Genomic DNA, 21,533 nt, shown 5'->3' with positions numbered 1-21,533 from the left:
TCTGTATTCTCTGTACTTCATAACTACATAATTTGAAAGAGAACATAATGTAAACCCTGGGCATATATAACTTGAAGATTGGGACAAGTAAACAGTGGGTCTGAACTAGTTGAAATAAGCAACATAATTGTTTTCTATTGATTTTTGTATCATTTATATAAATATCTATATTTAGAATTAAAGCTGACTGTCTGGTTTGTAATATTAATTTGTAGTTGTTCTCCAAGAGATAAGGGGAAAACTGTTTAAGAAAGCAAAACATTAAAAAGATAGAGATAGGAGTCTAGATATAAAAGAAAATTATTTGAGGCAGATATTGACTTTGTGATAAAAAAAAAAAACTAAGGTGGGCATAAAATCAGAGAAACCAACATTTTAAAATGATGGTTTTAAATGTTGAGGCATTAGCTTCATAAACATGCCCATATTATGGATGGGGGGGTTTAAGAAATTCTTTCCTATTCTTTAATTCTTATGGGAAAACAGTAATATTTGAGTTAAAGAATAAAAATCATGACAGATTTTATTTAACAGTCATACCATCTGCATTTAAAAATACCTTAGAATGCAGTTGTTTTGGTAATGATAAAATTCAGGTCACAGAGAGCAATGTTTTATAGAATGCCAAGCAGATAGAGTACTTTTTCAAGATGTTGGAGTTCTTAGGTTTCTGTTAAATCCCTGTTGAAGGTCACAGTGCAACATTTTCTTATGTGTAATATAATGTGGTCTAATATTAAATTGAGTAGGCTTTTAATTTTAACTTACCTAACATCTTATTGTAATACTGCCAAGAAAGTAATTTTAAAAATATGACCGAACCCAAAATAGAGGTCATTATACGAGGGCTAGGAGGTCAAAAGCTCTTTTAGAAGCATTAACTACATTTTGTAGCACTCTGGAGAAGTAAATAAATACTATTTTCCTATGGAGCCATAATCTTGACCAAGAAGAGAATTGTGTTGTCATGAACCTTAGCTCAAAGTCAAATGGTAAGTCATTATCTAGGATGTACAGAAAATTTAGCATTCTCCTTCATATTTCCTTGAGAAACTATTAACACAGTTAAGACTCTAACGGCTAATTAAGGAAACACCAACAAAAATCAAATAAAAAACCCAGAAAGAAATAAAAAGACAAATGAAGCTTAGAACTGATAATAACATTGGGGCGCCTGGGTGGCTCAGTCAGTTAAGTGTCTGCCTTCGGCTCAGGTCATGATCTCAGGGTCCTGGGATTGAGCCCTGCATTGGGCTCCCTGCTTAGCAGGGAGCGTGCTTCTCCCTCTCCCCCTGCCTGCAGCTCCCTCAGCCTGTGCTCTCTCTCTCTCTCTCTCTGTGTCAAATAAACAAATAATCTTAAAAAAAAAAAAACTAATGACAACATTAATTTTATAAAAAAGCACTTACTTAGTTATGAGTGTGTTCATTTAGTTGAAGCACCCATACCTCTACGTTTGGTTTCCCTGAGTATAGTTTGATGATGATGATTACTGCTAAGCACCTCATGGTCATTCTCAGTTTATGTGGGAAACATCTTTAGCTTTGTGGGAGAAGCTTCTTCTAGAAATATGAAATTCATTTTGGATGATGAAGCAGGTACTATAACTATGAATATAAATGAATTACTCATTAGCAGCGTGCATACAATCAGGTACACAGTAAAGTGAAAACCATTCTCAATGAAGAGATACAACAATTGACACAAACACCTGTACGATGTGGTCTTTTAGAGCAGTTAAGAATGTATATTATTACATTTCAGGATGAAAGGTGATTTTTCTTAGGTTCTATGATACATGGTTTTGCTACTTAGCCTGATATGTAATTAATATGTTGCAAAACTCTAAGGTTGGTAATAAAGAACAAGAGAAATATTAACAGTATATATTTGATTGGCAATAAGATAGATATTTCACAAGGCTCTAGTAAATGGTGATTACCTACCAAAGTTTATGAATCAGATGATATGATTATTAATATATTAAACATTAAATCAGTAGAATCTAGTTGGAGGCTTCCTTCAGGAATTTGTTTTCTTTCTTTCTTTCTTTCTTTCTTTCTTTCTTTCTTTCTTTCTTTCTTTCTTTCTTTTTAATTTCTTTTCAGTGTAACAGTATTCATTGTTTTTGCACCACACCTAGTGTTCCATGCAATCCGTGCCCTCTCTAATACCTGCCACCTGGTTCCCCCAACCTCCCACCCCCCGCCCCTTCAAAACCCTCAGATTGTTTTTCAGAGTCCATAGTCTCGCATGGTTCACCTCCCCTTCCAATTTCCCTCAACTCCCTTCTCCTCTCCATCTCCCCTTGTCCTCCATGCTATTGAATTTGTTTTCTTAAAGAGGTGTTATTACTGCTCCAATTTAAAATTTTTTTTAAGATTTTTATTTGTTTGACAGAGAGAGAGATCACAAGTAGACAGAGAGGCAGGCAGAGAGAGAGAGAGAGAGAGAGAGAGGAAAACAGGCTCCCTGCTGAGCAGAGAGCTTGATGCAGGGCTCGATCCCAGGACCCTGAGACCATGACCTGAGCCAAAGGCAGAGGCTTAGCCCACTGAGCCACCCAGGCACCCCTGCTCTAACCAACATAAGAATTAACCACAAAATCCAAAGAGTACGTACAAGCAAAACATCTATATTAGAGCCCAATCTAGCAAATTTCCCTGCATAATTGATGTCATAGAATGTTGCTGGTCTAGCGTATTTCCTTTTCTAGCACTCCTGGAAATATTGGAGAGACAGGACAGCTACACTTAGTGTAGGGTTGTAATAATCAGTTTAATTAAGGTAAAAAAAACATTAATTCAGTGGTTTGACAATGAAGTTGGCAGCACTTCTTTCTTTATGCTGCCAAAGTTATAATCTCACAAGTGTGTCTGTCAGCTGGTTTGAAGAGCTGAATGAGGGGAGTTTTCCTTTCAGGCTCCTTGAGGAAAGTGTACTTTCCTCTGGTTCAGGCAATTTTCTTGTTTACTCAACACAGTTACTTTTAAGCCTCTTGACACAAGTAAAGTCCCATAGTCACCATCTCAACCTCCTACCTGTGTTGTTTATATAAAAGCTAGACTCCTGTGACAATGAATGTTTAATGTTTTTGCCACAGGATGGGTAATCTCTCACTTTTGACCAGAAGGCTAAGAGCCCTTCACATGTGCAGATCCATCTGGATATGAGATTGTAGAGAATAGTAGATGTGACAACCAACCCCAAGATTTTACTGATTAGCTTATTATTAGTGTACATGAACCTCTTCAAACTATAGTCTAGGGAAGGTTGGCACAAATAAGAGTTAAAGTCTATATTTATAAAGACAAATGGAATTAATTAGGTCCATATTTATTCTCTTCCTGAGAATGCCCTCTGTGAGATCCCTCACAGATGAATCTTAGACTTACTGTAGTAACAAATAATCCCCAAGTATATATTTCATATTTATTTTAATACTGGTGGTTGCATATGCCATTCCAGGACTGAGGATGAAGACGTAGCCCAAATTTAGGACATGCTGGTTTTGTGGCAAAGGGAAAAAAGCAAGAGAGGTGAAGGAAATTCAGAATGATTCTTAAAGTTTAGATGCTGCATAAAACCTTGCTGCTCAGAGTTTGGTCTGATGGTCCTCATGATCATTGACCAAAGCTCTTCAATGTGCTGAAACTCAACACGAGTCAGGGAAGCACACAAGGAAACACCACAAGTTCCAGCAAAGGATAACCTTTCAGGAAAACAGCAAAAAAAATTGGGGAAAGCCCCTAAAGCTGCTGCATATAATACCCAATGAGACCATCTCTTGAAGTAGCTAATTTCAATTGTAGAATATTAATCACTAATCTAATTTTCATCCATTGATTCTATCTCTTTCCTAAAGAAATCTACACATTTCACGTAACTTTTATTCAGCGGGTAAAGTTCATTTCCTGTGTTTCTTACTCACCTATTATTCAAGTTAAGCAGACCTCCTTTCTTCAGCATTTTTCTTGGGTTGTCCAGCCCACTATTCTGGTACATTTACTTCATAACAAGGCTATTCAGGTTGGATAAACTAGTACTGAATCAGACTCTTTGGTATCTGTCCAGCAAAAAAACATAATGAGGGAGTTTGGTCTTCCCGTATTAGTATATAATACTTCTATAATATGTTTTTATCAGATTTGTAGTAGTTGTTCTATTCTTGTGGGATTTGTATTTGTACCAATATCATAGAGCTTTTTCATACTGGCTGCTGTCAAACATTCCTTTGCATTCTGCATCTAAGAAACTGATTATTTAAAGTTATTATTAGGCCTTTACCTTAATTTTTTCTTAATCTGATGAATTTTCACTTGAATTTTTTAAAATTCTAGTATAGCTAAGATAGTGTTATATTAGTTTCAGGTATACAATATAGTGATTCAACAATTCTGTGCATTAGTCAGTTCTTATCATGATAAATGCATTCATTAATCCCCATCATTGATTTTATCCATCTCCCATTCATTTTCCTATAGTTAAGGGTCTGGGATTTTGGGGGGAGGGGTTGTCTCTTATTATTTTGTTCATTTGTTTCTTAAATTCCACATATGAGTGAAATCATATGGTATTTGCCTTTCTCTGACTGACTTATTTCACTTAGCATTACACTACCGAGATCCATTCATTATGTTGCAAATTTCATTTTTCTTTCCTAAGTAGTATTCCATTGTGTGTATATGTGTGTACATATACCACATCTTCTTTCTACATTCATCTATTAATGGATGGTTGTGTTGCTTCTATAATTTGGTTATTGTACATAATGCTGCAATAGCATAGGGGTGCATATATCTTCTCAAATTAGTGTTTTCATATCCTTTTAGTGAATACCCAGTAGTGGAATTAATACATCATATGGCAATTCTATTTTGAAGTTTTTAAGGAACTCTATAGTGTTTTCCAGAGTCTTCACCAATTGCATTCCTACCAATAGTGTACAAGGGTTCCTTTTTCTCCATATCCTCACCAACACTTGTTTCTTGTGTTTTTGATTTTAGCCATTCTGACAGGTATGAGGTGATATCTCATTTAGTTTTGATTTGCATTTCCCTGTCATTTATAAATATCTTCTCCCATTCAAAAGGTTGTCTTTTAGTTTTGTTGATGGTTTCCTTTGCTGTACAGAAGCTGTTCATGCTGATGTAGTCCCAGTAGTTTATTTTTGCTTTTGTTTCCCTGGCCAAAGGAGACGCAACTAGAACAATGTTGCTGCATCCAAGGTCCGAGAAATGACTGCCTGAGCTCTCTTCTAGGATTTTTATGGTTTCAGATCTCACATTTAGGACTCTCAACCATTTTGAGTTTATTTTGGGGTGGGGTGTAAGAAAGTGGTCCAGTTTCATTCTTTTGCATGTAGCTATCCAATTTTCCCAGCATCATTTGTTAAAGAGACTGTTTTTTCCCCATTGCATGGTATTGTCTCCTTTTTGAAGATAGACTAAGCATATAGTTGTGGGTTTATTTCTGGGCTCTCTATTCTGTTCCACTGATCTGTTTCTGTTCCAGTACCATACTGTTTTGGTTACCACAGCTTTGTAATAGATCTTGAAATCTGGGATTGCGTTACCTCCAGTTTTGTTCTTTTTCAGATTGCTTTGGGTATTCAGGGTCTTTTGTGGTCCCATACAAATGTTAAGATCATTTTTTCTGAGTCTGTGAAAAATGCTATTGGTAATTTGATAGAGATTGCATTAAATCTGAAGATTGCCTTGGGTCATATAGCTATTTTAACAACACTTTTTCTTTCAATCCATGAGTATGGGATATTTTTCCATTTGTTTGTTTCATCTCCCATTTCTTTCATTAATGTTTTAAAATTTTCAGAGTATAGGTTTTTTACCTCATTGGTTCAGTTTATCCCCGGGTATTTTATACTCTTTGGTGCAGTTATAATTGGGATTGTTTTCTTAATTTCTCTTTCTGTTTACTTCATTATTATTGCATAAAAATGCAACATTTGCATTCTGTGTGTTGATTTTATATCCTGTGACCTTAATGACTTCATTTATCAGTTCTAGTAGTTTTTTGGTGGAGTCTTTATGGTTTTCTAGGTATAGTATCATGTCATCTGCGAATACTGAAAGTGTTACTTCTTCCTTACCAGTTTGGATGCTTTTGTTTCCTTTTATTTTTAAAGTTTTTTTTTTTTTTAAGATTTTATTTATTTATTTATTTGACAGAGATAGAGAGAGAGAGGGAATGTAAGCAGGGGGAACAACAGTGAGCAGCTCCCACTGAGCAGAGAACCTGATGTAGTGCTCAATCTCAGGACCCCAGGATTATGACCTGAGCCAAAAGCAGGTGCTTAACCAACTGAGCAACCCAACCACCCCTATTTATTTTTAAATACATTTTTTAAAGGATTTTATTTTTATGTGCTAGAGGGAGCACAAGGGAGGATACAGAGAGATGGGAAAAGCAGACTTCCTACTGAGCAGGGAGCCCACAGGACCAGATCCCAGGATCCTGGAATCATGGCCCAAGCCAAAATCAGACACTCAACTGACTGAGTCACCCAGGTGCCCCAGATGCCTTTTCTTTTTGCTTTCTGATTGCTGTGTCTAGGACTTTCAGTACCATGTTAAATAAAAGTGGTGAAAGTGGACATCTTTGACCTACTTCTGACCCTAGTTTGTAAAAACTCTCAGTTTGAGGAGGATGTTAGTTTGATTTTTCATGTATGGACACCATACATGAGGTCTGTTCCCTCTAAACCTACTTGGTTGAGGGGTTTTGCCATGAATTGAAGTTTACTTTGTCAAGCGTTTGTTCTGCATCAAGTACACTTGAAAAACCATATTTGTGCTCCCAACTGTTCTTTGTTAGTCAGGACTTTCAAGCCTTGGGAGCTATGTTCCACATTCCTTCCAGGATTATCCCATTTCTTCATTATTGAAATGAACCCAAACTGTCTTAGAGTCAAGATAAGACTCAAGAAACTCTTATCTTGAAAAATTTCTATCGATTCACATAGGATGTACAATTTTATTACCTCAAGGAACCAAGAATTCTTTGCTGTAGCATAAATCTTGAAAGGAGATGCAGCTGATGAATCAAAATATGGGTTTTATGAGTCTTGTCAAATTCTCTGGGCCAGTTTAGGTTCATTCTCATAACATGAGAAGAGGCATCTGGGAGAAATTTTTCTAAAAGCTCAGATCACTATACATGTAAAACCAAGTAATTAATGGGAAAGACTCTGAGAGTTGAGCTACTTTGGTATAATATATAATGCTTTGTTGATTGTTAAGATATTGCAGCATCTGGGGAGCCTGGGTGGCTCAGTGGGTTAGGCTTCTGCCTTCAGCTCAGGTCATGGTCCCAGGGTCCTGGGATGGAGCCCCGCATCAGGCTTTCTGCTCAGCAGGGAGCCTGCTTCCTCCTCTCTCTCTCTGCCTGCTTCTCTGCCTACTTGTGATCTCTGTCTGTCAAATGAATAAATAGAATCTTTAAAAAAAAAAGATATTGCAGCATCTGTGTGTGAAAATTTCCAACATGGATGGGAGGCCTATAAGGATAAACTTCAAAAGAATACTTGCAAAATCTGAAAGACATAAGATTCCATAAAATGCACAGATAAAGATCAACAAAAAAGTCATAAATTATTTTTCAGACTATATAATAGGCAGGAAGAAGAACAACAGTAAGAGTTTAACTGGTGTTTTGTTCTCTACCTTGAAATTTTTTATAAAATCCTGACCATATTCGTTAAAAAAAAAAAAATCCATGTATACTCCAATAAGCTTTACATAACATCTGAATACTTGGACCCTTTGTATTTTGTAGAGTAGTTTTAAGTTCCCAGCCATATTGAACACAAATTACATTTACCTCTTGTCCCAATACTTACACAGCATTCCCCATCATCATGATTTAGTTCTTTCTTTTGTGAGGAGCAGTAAGAATCCACAGCTAGTGTCTAAGTATTTCATTAAATATCATATCCTAGTAATTTTTCAGAAGGTGAATATGTACCTTCCATGGGCCAAACCCATACTTGTTTTTAACTTGTGATTCTTTTCTTCTGAATTACACTCCCTCACTCTGACTTATACTGGCCATGATTCACTCTGTTCCCCAGAATCATTTTCTTTTGCCTTTCCTTCCCTCAAATAGTAGGACCTTTTTTTTGTGGTATGCATGATAATTGATGATGTGATTATTATTACTAATGATTGTGCTGGATTATAGTAATATCAATTATACGTGTTTGTACACAGCATTTACGGGGTATTTGCTCTGTGCCAGGCGCTGTATGAAGAATCTAAGAAATATTATTTCATTTAATCCTCATATCAACTCTAAGGAGTAGGTATTATTATCTTCATTGACAGATGAGGCAGAGACGTTTTGTTAGTGATTTCAACAATGGTAAGACATGCTACACGAGAGTGGAACCTTTTTATGCATTGCTTTCTATGCTCCTCAAATAGTGTCATTTGGTCTCTTCATTGTGGTTTCTTAGTTTTGATCTGACTGCTCTAGTACGTGTCATGAGAGGAGTATTTATTTCTTTAGCTGACAGGTACCTGCTTCGAGGTAGGTCACTTGCTCTCAGAAGAGACTTCTGCTTACTCCCCTGGCCCAGATTTCAGACCTACACAGTGAGAATCTCTTTACAACAATGAATTCCATATTAAATAGATCTCTGTTTAACAGCCAAAAATCACTTTCTTTTAGTTGCAGAGAACAGTATCCATTCAGGCAGAAGTTTCAGAAAGTTTACATTGCTCTAAAAGGGGCAGAAAATACAGTTGGTTTAAATGCTCACATAGTACTGTACTTTTTGCCACTGAAGGGTTTAGTCTCTAAAGCTGCCTGCTACAGAAGACTGGTCTCTTTTGCCTGGTGGTTAGATGTACAGGCTCTCCAGCTAGTCTGGCTCATCTAGTACCTGGTTTCATCACTGCCTATAAAATCTGGGCAGATTACTGAATCTTTCTAAGTACCAGTTGCTTCCTCTGAAAAGTGGGAACCACAACTGAGCCTACCTTATAAAATTGTGTGGATTGGGGTGCCTGGGTGGCTCACCCAATTAAGTGACTGACTTGGTTTCAGCGCAGGTCATAATCTCAGGGTCATGAGATCGAGCCCTGCATCTGGTTCTGTGCTTAGCAAAGACTACACTTGGGACTCTCTCTCTCTCATTCTCTGCCCCTCCCCACTGCTCGCTTTCTTTCTTTCACAAATAAATAAATCTTTAAAAATAAACAAATGAAATTGTGTACATTAAATAAAGAGTATACGTAAAGCATTAAGTGTAGTATCTTATACATGGGAAAGCACTCAGTATATATTAGAACCTATCACCATTATTGCTACTAATAAATATGTGCCTATACTCCTTTATGTACAGCATAGTCATTAAAAATATGGGCTCCAGAGCTGGGTCGCCATTTGCCAGCTGCGACATGAGGAAAGCTCCTTCACTTGCCTACCCCTAGCTTTCTCATCTGTGTGATGGAGATATTAAGAGTGCATACTCCGTGGGACTCCTGAGTGGCTCAGTCAGTTAACTGTCTGCCTTTGGCTCAGGTTATCATCCCAGGGTCCTGGGATCAAGCCCCACATTGAACTCCCTGCTGACCAGGGAGCCTCCTTCTCCCTCTGCCTGATGCTCCCACTGCTTGTGCTCTCTCTCTCTGACAAAAAAATAAATAAAATTTTTAAAAGAGTACATACTCCATAAGGAGGTAGGAAACGCTTTGAAGTAGGTAATATACATAAAGTACTTGCTTAAAAATGGAATAACTATTGTTATTATTATTATTATTTTAAGATTTTACTTATTTATTTGACACAGAAAGAGAGAGATCACAAGCTGGCAGAAAGGCAAGCAGAGAGAGAGAGAGGAGGTAGCAGGCTCCCTGCTGAGCAGAACCCTATGTGGGGCTTGATCCCAGGACCCTGAGACCATGACCTGAGCAGAAGGCAGAGGCTTTAACCCACTGAGCCGCCCAGGCACCCCTGTTATTATTATTCTTATCATAAATATTTCCTTCCTGCATCCATTTATCTGTGGCGGTTTTCTCCTATAAATACATAAAGGGCATACAATTTTTTTTTCAACAATATCACATGCTGAGTCGCATGGTTTATTTTATTATTAGGAATATCTTTCCCTCCATCTAGATTGTAAGTCCTGGCATGAAAGGGTTCATGTTAACAGCACCACCTACAAGAGCTATCTGTACATATCTCCATTTAATGTACATTTACAAATGATTGATTACAGGATTCATATAGTATCAAGTTGCTCAGAGAAATAAACAAGTTATACTGAGTGAGTTATAAATCATCATCCAACATGGACATTGAGAACCCACTGTGTGCCTGGCACTATTTTAGGCTCTGGGTCTATCCCAGCAAATAAAGAGTTTCCATTTCAAAGAAGGAGGTTTTGTGTATGTAATTCTGTGGCAATTCAGGGTTGAGAACATGCTGGTGAAATATGAAAGTGGAAAGATACGGCTGGAAAATTTTTGATGTTGAGAGGGCGAGATAGATCATAAGGAGGTCACGATGTTGATTATGTTACAGGGAAGCCTGAGGTACTTTTCTTTCAAGTCATGAACCGCTGTACTATGTTTCCTTTAGCAGCTTGGTTTTTGCTTCCCCATCTCATTACTGCAATTTTGCCCCTGGCCCTGCCGGTCCCCTGTGTCCATCACTAATGCCTGTAGCACTTATTGGACTTTTCACTGTTACTTGGATGTTTGCTTAAATTGTGTCTCTCCTTTGATATTTATCTGATATGTTTATGTGGCACAGAGAGAGAGCAAGAACAGTTTATCCATTTAAGGCTGATAATAATTGATCAGAGGTAATCTATAAAAGAAAGTGGTGGCTTGGGTAATCAAATCTACTGCATATACTGTTTCTGTAATAACCATATTTATAGTTTATGAAGATTAATCTGTGCTTAAAGTGTCAAATAAAGTACACAGTACTACATGTAGATCATTTATATTCTCTTGGTGTTGTATTGTAGGGGACAGGGCTGGAGGGGATAGATTACAAGGTAATGAGCTGTAGGATTCTGAACTGTAGGATTCTGGAGAGGCAGAGATTAAAAAAACAAAAACAAAAACAAAACAAAACAAAAAAACCTTCTCTGCTTGTTGCAGTTATAAGAAAGCCAGGATCAGAGATGCTCTGTTTTACTCATGAGATTTTTGGGCAAGCGTGTCCCACAACTATGATTCTACCTTTCTCTGATTTTATCATATTGTCTCACTCATCTATCAGCATTTGTGTCCTAAGTAATTTCTTGTTCACTTCCTTATATTCTGATGCATTCGGATACGACATTCAAAGATCCATTGAGGACTTGCTGGGGAAGCTAATAGTGTTGAGTGATGTCTTTTTTGGTCACTCTGATACATTTAATGGCAGAAACAACAAGACTGGATCAGCTTCTTTTTCTTGGTTCTGACCTAGTCAGTCTCTATATTTCCTTCTGACCCATTACAAAAGGGATGAATCTTAAAAAAGACTTCTTTCCTAACCCACTTTTACTTCTCAGAACCTAAATGTTATCCCTGAAAAGAAAAATCCATTGCCTTTTTGGTGTCTCTTACTCAAAGCTAAAACTCTGCCTAATCTATAATCTTGAAATTGTTCCATGGAACGCACAGAAATCTTAGGTAAAGTTATCAAGCCAGGCAGCTTAATTTAACAACAAAAATAAAATAAAAATAAGGCTGGAGTGATTGTGTATTAAAAAGATTCTACATTTAAGTCTAGCATGTGGCCAGTTATCAGATATTTTCAGCATAGCCAGTTCCACCAGCTCATGGAAAATCTTGTATAGATCGTGGGTTAATTTAGAATGTTGAGTTTTGGGATGGGGTGGGTATCATCTTGGGAAGTACTGGGATTCTTTCTGTTCTGTAGTTGAATTTCTAGAGTCAAGGCTGAAGATGTTCCATCAGGTCTGGAAAAACCTACTTGGGTTCTCAGATTAAGAAGATGCTGACTCAATTGGCTGGTAACAAAAGTATCTACCCAATAAATGACTTTTAAAAGTTTGATTTGTGACTAAGATTTGCATATTTTTGTGTTATTTTAGGACAACAAGTTAGAACCATTTTAGCACTAGAAGATATAAATTTTAAAAGTAAAATTATATTTTGTGTTTTTTTTTCTCTTTTAAGATTTTGTTTTTCTTAGAACGGTTTTGGTTGACAGCAGAATTGCGAGGAAGACTTTGCCCATACATCCTCTGCTGCTACTCTTGTGTACCCACCTCTTTTTACAATGTTTTCCAACCCAGTGGTATGTTTATTACAGCTGATGTACCTGCACAGCCACATCATTACCATGCGAAGTCCATAGTATATGTTAGGTTTTTCTGTTGGTGTTATATGTTCTATGCGTTGGGACAAATTTGTAATTAATCTCTCCCTAATTATAATACCACACAGAGTATTTTCGACAGTCTAAAAACTCGTGCTTTACTTATTTTTTAAATTCAAATATGCAGTATTTAGTTTCAAGTGTATAGTATAGTGGTTCAACAATACTATACATTACTCAGTGCTCATCATGATAAATTACTCTCAATCCCATTCCCCAGTTTCATGCATTCCCCCACACAGCTCCACTCTAAGTACCATCAGTTTGTCTTCTATAATTAAGAGTCTGCTTTTGGTTTGTCTCCTCTTTTCTTTGTTCATTTGTTTTGTTTCTTAAACTCCACATATGAATGAAATCATATGGTGTTTGCGTTTCTTTGGCTAACTTATTTCACTGATTTCACATCATACCCTCTAGATCCATCCATGTTGTTGCAAATGGCAAGATTCCATTCTTTTTAATGGCTGAGTAGTATTCCATTGTGTGTATATACCACATCTTCTTATCCATTCATCTGTTAACAGACATTTCAGCTGCTTCTATAACTCGGCTATTCTAAATAATACTTCAATAAATATAAGGAGGCATATATCTTTTCAAATTAGTATTTTTACTTTCTTTTGGTAAATATTCAGTAATGGAATTACTGGGTCATATGGTAATTTTATTTTTAATTTTTTTAGTAACCCCATTTATTTTCCACAATGGCTACACCAGTTTCATTCCTACCAACAGTGTACAAGCGTTCCTTTTTCTCCATATCCTCACCAACACTTGTTTCTTGTGTTTTTGATTTTAGCCATTCTGACAGGTATGAGGTGATATCTCATTATAGTTTTGATTTGCATTTCCCTGATTATGAGTGATATTGAACACCTTTTACGTGTCTTTGGCCATCTGTATATCTCCTGTGCAGAAATGTCTGCTCATGATTTCTGCCCATTTTTAATTAGATTATTCATTTTTAGGGTGTTGAGTCTTCCAGTTCTTTATATATTTTGGATACTAATCCTTTATCAGACATGTCATTTACAAATATCTTCTCCCATTCAAAAGGTTGTCTTTTAGTTTTGTTGATGGTTTCCTTTGCTGTGCAGAGCTGTTCATGCTGATGTAGTCCCAATAGTTTATTTTTGCTTTTGTTTCCCTGGCCAAAGGAGATGCAACTAGAACAATGTTGCTGCATCCAACGTCTGAGAAATGACTGCCTGAGCTCTCTTCTAGGATTTTTATGGTTTCAGATCTCACATTTAGGACTCTCAACCATTTTGAGTTTATTTTGGGGTGGGGTGTAAGAAAGTGGTCCAGTTTCATTCTTTTGCATGTAGCTATCCAATTTTCCCAGCATCATTTGTTAAAGAGACTGTTTTTTCCCCATTGCATAGTATTGTCTCCTTTTTGAAGATAGACTAAGCATATAGTTGTGGGTTTATTTCTGGGCTCTCTATTCTGTTCCACTGATCTGTTTCTGTTCCAGTACCATACTGTTTTGGTTACCACAGCTTTGTAATAGATCTTGAAATCTGGGATTGCGTTACCTCCAGTTTTGTTCTTTTTCAGATTGCTTTGGGTATTCAGGGTCTTTTGTGGTCCCATACAAATGTTAAGATCATTTTTTCTGAGTCTGTGAAAAATGCTATTGGTAATTTGATAGAGATTGCATTAAATCTGAAGATTGTCTTGGGTCATACAGATATTTTAACAACACTTTTTCTTTCAATCCATGAGTATGGGATATTTTTCCATTTGTTTGTTTCATCTCCCATTTCTTTCATTAATGTTTTAAAGCTTTCAGAGTATAGGTCTTTTACTTCCTTGGTTCAGTTTATCCCCGGGTATTTTATACTCTTTGGTGCAGTTATAATTGGGATTGTTTTCTTAATTTCTCTTTCTGTTTACTTCATTATTATTGCATAAAAATGCAACATTTGTATTCTGTGTGTTGATTTTATATCCTGTGACCTTAATGATTTCATTTATCAGTTCTAATAGTTTTTTGGTGGAGTCTTTATGGTTTTCTAGGTATAGTATCATGTCATCTGCAAATACTGAAAGTGTTACTTCTTTCTTATCAGTTTGGATGCCTTTTATTTCTTTTTGTCTGACTGCTGGGGCTAGGACTTCCAGTGCTTTGTTGAATAAAAATAGTGAGAATGGACATCCTTGTCTTTTTCATGATTTTATGGGGAAAGCTGTCAGCTTTTGACCATTGAATATGATGTAAGCTGTGGTTTTTTTCATATATGATCTTTAGTTGATCTTATGTTGAGGTATGTTCCCTCTAAACCTAATCTGTTGAGATTTTTTTTTTATTATGAATAGATGTTGTGCTTTATCTAAAGCTTTTTCTAAATCTACTGAGATAAGCTCTTTTGTTTGTTTGTTTGTTTGTTTCATTAACACACAATGTATTATTTGCTTCAGGGGTAAAGTTCTGTGAATCATCAGTCTTACATAATTCACAGCACTCACCATAGCACGTACCCACCCCAATGTCTATAACCCAGTCACCCTATGCTTTACCCCTCCTCCCTGCAGCCCTCAGTTTGTTTCCTGAGATTAATAAGAGTTTCTTACAGTTTGTCTCCCTTGCTGGTCCCATCTTGTTTCATTTTTTCTCTCCCTACCCTCCATGACCCCCTGCCCTGCCTCTCAAATTCCTCATATTAGAGAGATCATATGATAATTATCTTTCTCTGATTGACTTATTTTGCTTAGCATAATACCCTCTAGTTCTATCCACATCATTGCAAATGGCAAGATTTCATTTCTTTTGATGGCTGCATAGTATTCCATTGTATCACATCTTTTTATTCATTCATCTGTTGATGGACACCTAGGTTCTTTCCATAGTTTGGCTATTGTGGACATTGCTGCTATTCAGGTGCACATGCCCCTTTAGATCACTACATTTGTATTTTTAAGGTAAATAACTAGTAGATAAGCACTGATTTTATTCTTTTTCTTGTTAATGTGATATATAATGTTGATGATTTACAAATTTTGAACCCCTTTACAGTCCCACTTGATTGTGTTGGACGATTTTTTAAAATATATTTTTGGATTTTGTTTGCTAATATTTTGTTGAGGATTTTTGCATGAGAGATCTTGGCCTGTAGTTTTCATTTTTTTTGGTAATGTCTTTATCTTGTTTTGGTATCAGAGAATTGCTGGTCTCATAGAATGAATTTGGAAGCTTTCCTTCCTCTTCTATTTTTTGGAATAGTTTGAGAAGAATAGGTATTAACTCTATATTTATTTATTTTTCTTTTTAATTAACATATAATATTGTTTCAGGGGTACAGTTTTGTGATTCATCAGTCTTAACACTCAGCACTCATCACAACACATACCCTCCCTAGTGTCCCTCACCCAGCCACCCCATGCCCCCACTCCCTACGCCTCCAGCAAAACTCAGTTTGTTTCTTAAAATTATGAGTCTCTTATGGTTTGTAACTCTTCTTTAAATGTTTTGTAACATTCACTTATGAAACTATCTAGTCTTGGACTTTTGTTTTGGGGGGAGTTTTTTTTATTACTGATTCAATTTTATTGCCAGTAATTGGTATGTTTAAATTTCCTATTTCAGGGGCACCTAGGTGGCTCAGTTGGTTAAGTGTCTGCCTTTGGCTCAAGTCCTGATCACAGGGTCCTGGGATCGAACCCCATGTTTGGCTCCCTGCTCAGTTGGGAGACTGCTTCTCCCTCTCCCTCTGCCTGCTGCTCTGCCTGCTTGCGCACATGTGCATTTTCTGTCAAATACATAAATAAAAAATTAAAAAATAAATTTCCTATTTCTTTTCTTTTAATTAATTAATTTTTTTCAGCATAACAGTATTCATTGTTTTTGCACCACACCCAGTGCTCCATGCAATCCATGCCCTCTCTAATACCCATCACCTGGTTCCCCCAACCTCCCACCTCCCACCCCTTCAAAACCCCCAGATTGTTTTTCAGAGTCCATAGTCTCTCATGGTTCACCTCCCCTTCCAATTTCTCTCAACTCCCTTCTCCTCTCCATCTCCCCTATTTCTTCTTGACTACGTTTTGGAAGGCTATTATATGTTTCTAGGAATTTAGCCATTTCTTCTAGGTTGTCCAATTTGTTGATAAGTAATTTTTTATTACTTATACATCTTTTACTACCCTTTGTATTTCTGTGGTGTCTGTTATTATTTCTCTTTTTCCATTTCTCATTTTATTTATTTGAGTCATTTTTCACTCTCTCTTTCTCTTTTTTTTAGATGAGTCTGGCTAAATGTTTTAATTGAAATATACTATTGGCTTTTTAGCTATTATTTCATTTATTTGTGGTATAATCTTTTTTATTTCCTTTCTTCTACTGATTTTGGATTTTGTTCTTTCTTCTTTCCCTAGCTCATGTTAATGTAAGACTAGGTTGTTTATTTGAGATTTTTCTTGATTCTTGAGGTACACCTGTACTTCTATTTTCCCTTAGAGCAGTTTTTATGCATCCCAAAGATTTTGGACTATTGTATTTTCATTTTTATTTTTCTTCATGTATGTTTTTATTTCCTCTATGATTTCTTGGCTGACCCATTCATTGTTTAGTAGCATGTTGTTTAACTTCCATGTATTTATATTCTTTCCAGATATTTTTCTTGTGATGGATTGATAATTTCGTACCATTGTAATTGGAAAAGCTGCATTATATGATTTCATTCTTTTTCAAATTATCAAGATTTGTTTTGTGGCCAAACATGTGCTCTCTTCTGGAGAATGTTCCATGTGCCCTTGAAAAGAATGTGTATTCCAAAGTTTTGGAGTGGAATGTTCTGAATATATCTGTTAGATCCATCTGGTCCAATGTGTTACTCAAAAACACTGTTTCCTTTTTAATTTTCGGTCTGAATGATCTATCTATTGATATAAATGGGTATTAAAGTCCCCTCCTATTATTGCTTTGCTATTGATTTCTTCCTTTATGTTTGTTAATAGTTGCTTAAATGCAATTTTTTAAAGATTTTATTTATTTATTCGACAGACAGAGAGATCACAAGTAGGCAGAGAGACAGGCAGAGAGAGAGAGAGACAAAGGGAAGCAGGCTCCCTGCTAAGCAGAGAGCCCGATGTGAGACTCGATCCCAGGACCCTGAGATCATGACCTGAGCCGAAGGCAGCAGCTTAACCCACTGAGCCACCCAGGCGACCCGCTTAAATGCAAAATTTTAAGTTGAACACTAAACTACCAACCAAGGGCCACAGTCCCTGAAGTTTGGCCAATCCTGCTTGTCATGACATATCCTGGGGCATATAAAAACAGCCTCAGATCTCTATAGACAACAGTTTGAAAGTCACTGTGCTAGAAATTTCTAACAGGCGACACAGACCAAGGTGAAAAGGACAGGTTCTAAAGCCAGATGATCGACATTCTAATTCTAACTCTGGGATTTACTAGTCTTGTGAACTTGGGAATGTCATTCGACTTTCCCTGCTTCATTTCCTTTAGCTCTAAAATGAGAATTTTAATATCAGTATCATAAGGTTGTAAGAATTAAATGGGTTATTGTCGGGGTTCTTAACTGTTTATTGTCATGGACCCCTTTGGTGCAATTGAAAACAACTTTTTTTTTTCAACCTATAAAATAAAACATATAGAATCATAAAGAAGCCAACCAATAATTTTGAAATAGAGTTATCAAATTATTAAAGGTCATGTGATATAGTAGTATATATGATTCTTTACACATTAAATAACAAGATCTGATGCTGAGTCTAATAATTCATAATTTCAATGTAGTAATGAGCTTAAACAATGATTTCAAGGTATATGTTATAAAGTGCAATGTGTGATGAAAATATTTGTGATTTCTTTTGAAGAAAATGCTGTATTTCTATTGAAAGAGGTGCTAACTTTCAGTTAACGGTTATTGACAATACATAATTTTTTCATTTAAATTTATGAGCTCCTGAGTTTTACTGGTCTCCAAATTGAGAACCCTAGTATTAGAAGGTTTAGCCACAGTATCTTATAGATTGAGAGTTTAAGACATACTTGTTCTTACAATTATTACCATAATTATCACCACTGTCATTATTATAGAAGGAGGAATATATATTTGGAATTCTTAATTTAGCAATAATGTCATAATATAATAATAATGTTACAAATGTTATGTGATAATGTAATAATAATAATGTTATAATGTAAATATAATAGTTATAATATAAAACTTTATTTAATAATATTTCAGTTTAAGATACTAAAAATTAAAGTTGAGTATTTGCTAACAATATGGGATAAAATATGGCAGAATCAACTTTTTTAAAAAATTAAATTCAAGTTAGTTAACATATAGTACAGTATTGGTATCAAGAGTATAATTTAGTGATTCATCCCTTACATATAATACCCAGTAGTCATCCCAACAAGTGCCTTCCTTAATACCAATCACTCATTTAGCCCATCCCCCACCCACTTTCCCTCCAGCAACCCTCAGTTTGTTCTCTTAACTGCAGAGTTTCTTATGGTTTGCCTACCTCTCTGTTTTTATCTTATTTTATTAGAAACTATCTACAAGAACATTTTCTTAAAGCCAAAATACCAAAGTTTACAAATATCAACAATTAGATGACCTGCCATATCTAAAGTGTTTTCACTTATATCTGTTTTTCAGGGTTTTTTTCTAATCCTAGTAATAATAATCCTAGTATGTTCTTGTTCCCATCTCATCAGTAATCTCCACCTTTTGTTACATTGAATAAATAAATAATGTACCTTAAAAAAAAAAACCACTGAAAATTATACAAATTTATTCAGAAGTCTCTTGAGAGACTGGCCCCTAACAAGAGTAATATTGCTTTACTTAACAGCTTAGATTAGTTTTGCCTGTTTTTATGCTTTTAGAAATGTACCACACCTCTTAGTCTGGATTAGTTCAATCAATATTATGTTTCACAGTTGCATCTATACTAATTCATGAAGTTGAAGTTATTAGTTGCTGAATAACATTCCATTGTGTGAACATACTACAGTTTTCTTTACGGGCATTCAGATATTTTCCAGTTTGTGGGCATTAAGAATAAATACAACTGTTCTGGGTCTTAGCTAAACATGTGAATGATTACTGCTTGGCAATTTTCTATGAGTAGGATTATTGGGTCTAATTGTATAAGCTAACATACAGGATGGAATTATCAAGTCAGACCCACATAAATTAAAGGAATCTTATCCTTTAGCAATCTTTATTAAATAATTTCTATTTGAAGGTAATTGAAAATTTCAGGAAGAGCAGAGAGAGGTTTAGGGCATCAAAAGTTGTTTCCCAAGACCTGTCTTTTTCTGTCTAACATATGGCTCAGAATAATGGATAAGATCTCTATGTTACATCTGCAAAGTCACTTCACACAACAGGAGCATTTAAATTGTGAAGCCAGAGAGCTATGTAGCTTGGGCGAAATCCTCCAGAGGGCCATTTCTTATAAACCCTGGGTTCTTTTTCTATAGATAATTCTTGACTAGGACATCCTGAGCAGGGAATTTCAGAGATAAGGTCACTTCTTCCTAGCAAATATCATTAGTCTATTTATCCACAAGTCCATTTATGAAGAAGATTAGACTGGATGACCCCAAGAGCTTTTCTCTCAAGGACTTTTCCTTGGTGTAGTGCCTGAATCAAAACCCAGTTGTCTTAACTCCTTCCTCTCAACATAGACAGCTTTAACAGATACTGCCAGTTTAACAAAATGGTTGTACTAATTAGTCTTCCAGCAGTAATATATGAACATATTGATTGCTCTACATCCTCGCTAACACTTATTTTCCATTGTTGTTGGTTTGTTTTCCTTTCCATGATGATGGTAGGTGTGTAGTGAAACCTCTTTGTGGTTTTCCCTTGCATTTCTGTAATGACAGTGAAGGTCTTCATTGGCTTTTTGGATATCCTCTTTTGTAAAGTGTTCAGCAATTTTTCCCTATTTTGTACTGGATTTGTGTGCTCTTTTCCTGTTGATCTATAGGAGCTCTTTATATATTCAAGGTAGTTATTTTTTTTAAACATTCATCACCATACTCAGTTATAGAACTTAAGAATTTTTCTTTGTGATGAGACCTTTTAAGATTTACTCTTTTAGCAACCTTCAAAAATATGGAATGCTTTATAAAGTTGTGTGTCATCCTTGCCCAGGGGTCATGCTAATCTCCTCTGCATCTTTCTGATTTTAGTGTATGTGCAGCCAAAATGAGCATGGGAATAGATTTTTTAAAAAATATTCTATTATGAATATATTTTCCTAGTTCATGTACTACCTTTATACTCTTATTAGTGATTTTTTTGATGAATACAAGTTCTTACTTTTATTATCCAGTTTTCCATGTGTTTTTAAAATCTAAAGTGAGCTAATAATGACCTTCCAAATTTCTTCATCCATTAGTCCTAGTTTGGGAATTAAAGGACCTCAGGAAGCCTGAATGAAAATGATGCCTTAGAAGGAGGGAAGAGAAGAACCGTGAATGATTTAATGCCCCTTTTGGTCATTTCACACAACCACGTAATTTATTTGTCATATCTTATGTTCTGAATGGTTGGCCTTATTGCCTTCTGATAGTTTTGGCATTAGAAGATTTGAGAATTTGTGGCTTTTTGTGGCTTAGCAATATCTATTTGCTACTTTTGGTTCAAAATATATTGCTTAACCCATACCTCCCATATCAGATAAACAGAAATTGGGTGTGTATTCTTTACCCAGTACTATAACCAAGTACATTCCATACCTGCTTTTGTTCCCTAGATATAAATAATTTTTTCTTTTAATTTTCTGAGAAAAATGGAGTTCCTCACTAAGCTGCTTCTTCAGCCCCTTCTTAATGTTCACTTGTTTGAACAGAAAAATTGTAAGAAATTTGTCTATGGTTCTTTATTCTAAATATGTAACTGTGTATTTGGTATTGTCAGGTTTTGGGTTTTAGCCATTCTGATAAGTATGTAGTGATACATTGTTGTTGTTTTAATTTGCAATTCTCTAATTACAAGTGATGTTAAGCATAATTGCATATACTTATTTGTCATCCTTATGTTCCCTATAGTGTTCCCATTTTCTGCTTGGGTCGCTTGTATTTTTATTGTTGAGTTTTGAGTTATTTGTGTATTTTTAATATACGTGTTTTATCAGATACATATTTTGCCTGTATTATCACCAAGTCTGGG

At 35.8% G+C, this 21,533-nt stretch overlaps 1 non-coding gene across 1 annotated transcript; it reads right to left on the bottom strand.

The window, feature by feature from the left end:
• Positions 1-20,468: 20,468 nt before the first annotated feature.
• LOC116589557 lies at positions 20,469-20,573 on the bottom strand. The gene has a single exon (XR_004285331.1). It is a non-coding gene; the product is annotated as a U6 spliceosomal RNA (small nuclear RNA).
• Between the last annotated feature and the right edge of the window lie 960 nt (positions 20,574-21,533).

The sequence above is a fragment of the Mustela erminea genome, chromosome 4 (genome assembly GCF_009829155.1).
Source record: "Mustela erminea isolate mMusErm1 chromosome 4, mMusErm1.Pri, whole genome shotgun sequence".
In the NCBI taxonomy this organism is placed as follows: Eukaryota; Metazoa; Chordata; class Mammalia; order Carnivora; family Mustelidae; genus Mustela; species Mustela erminea.
The sequence above is the reverse complement of the archived record's forward strand: the minus strand, read 5'-3'. Positions and strand labels throughout refer to the sequence as shown.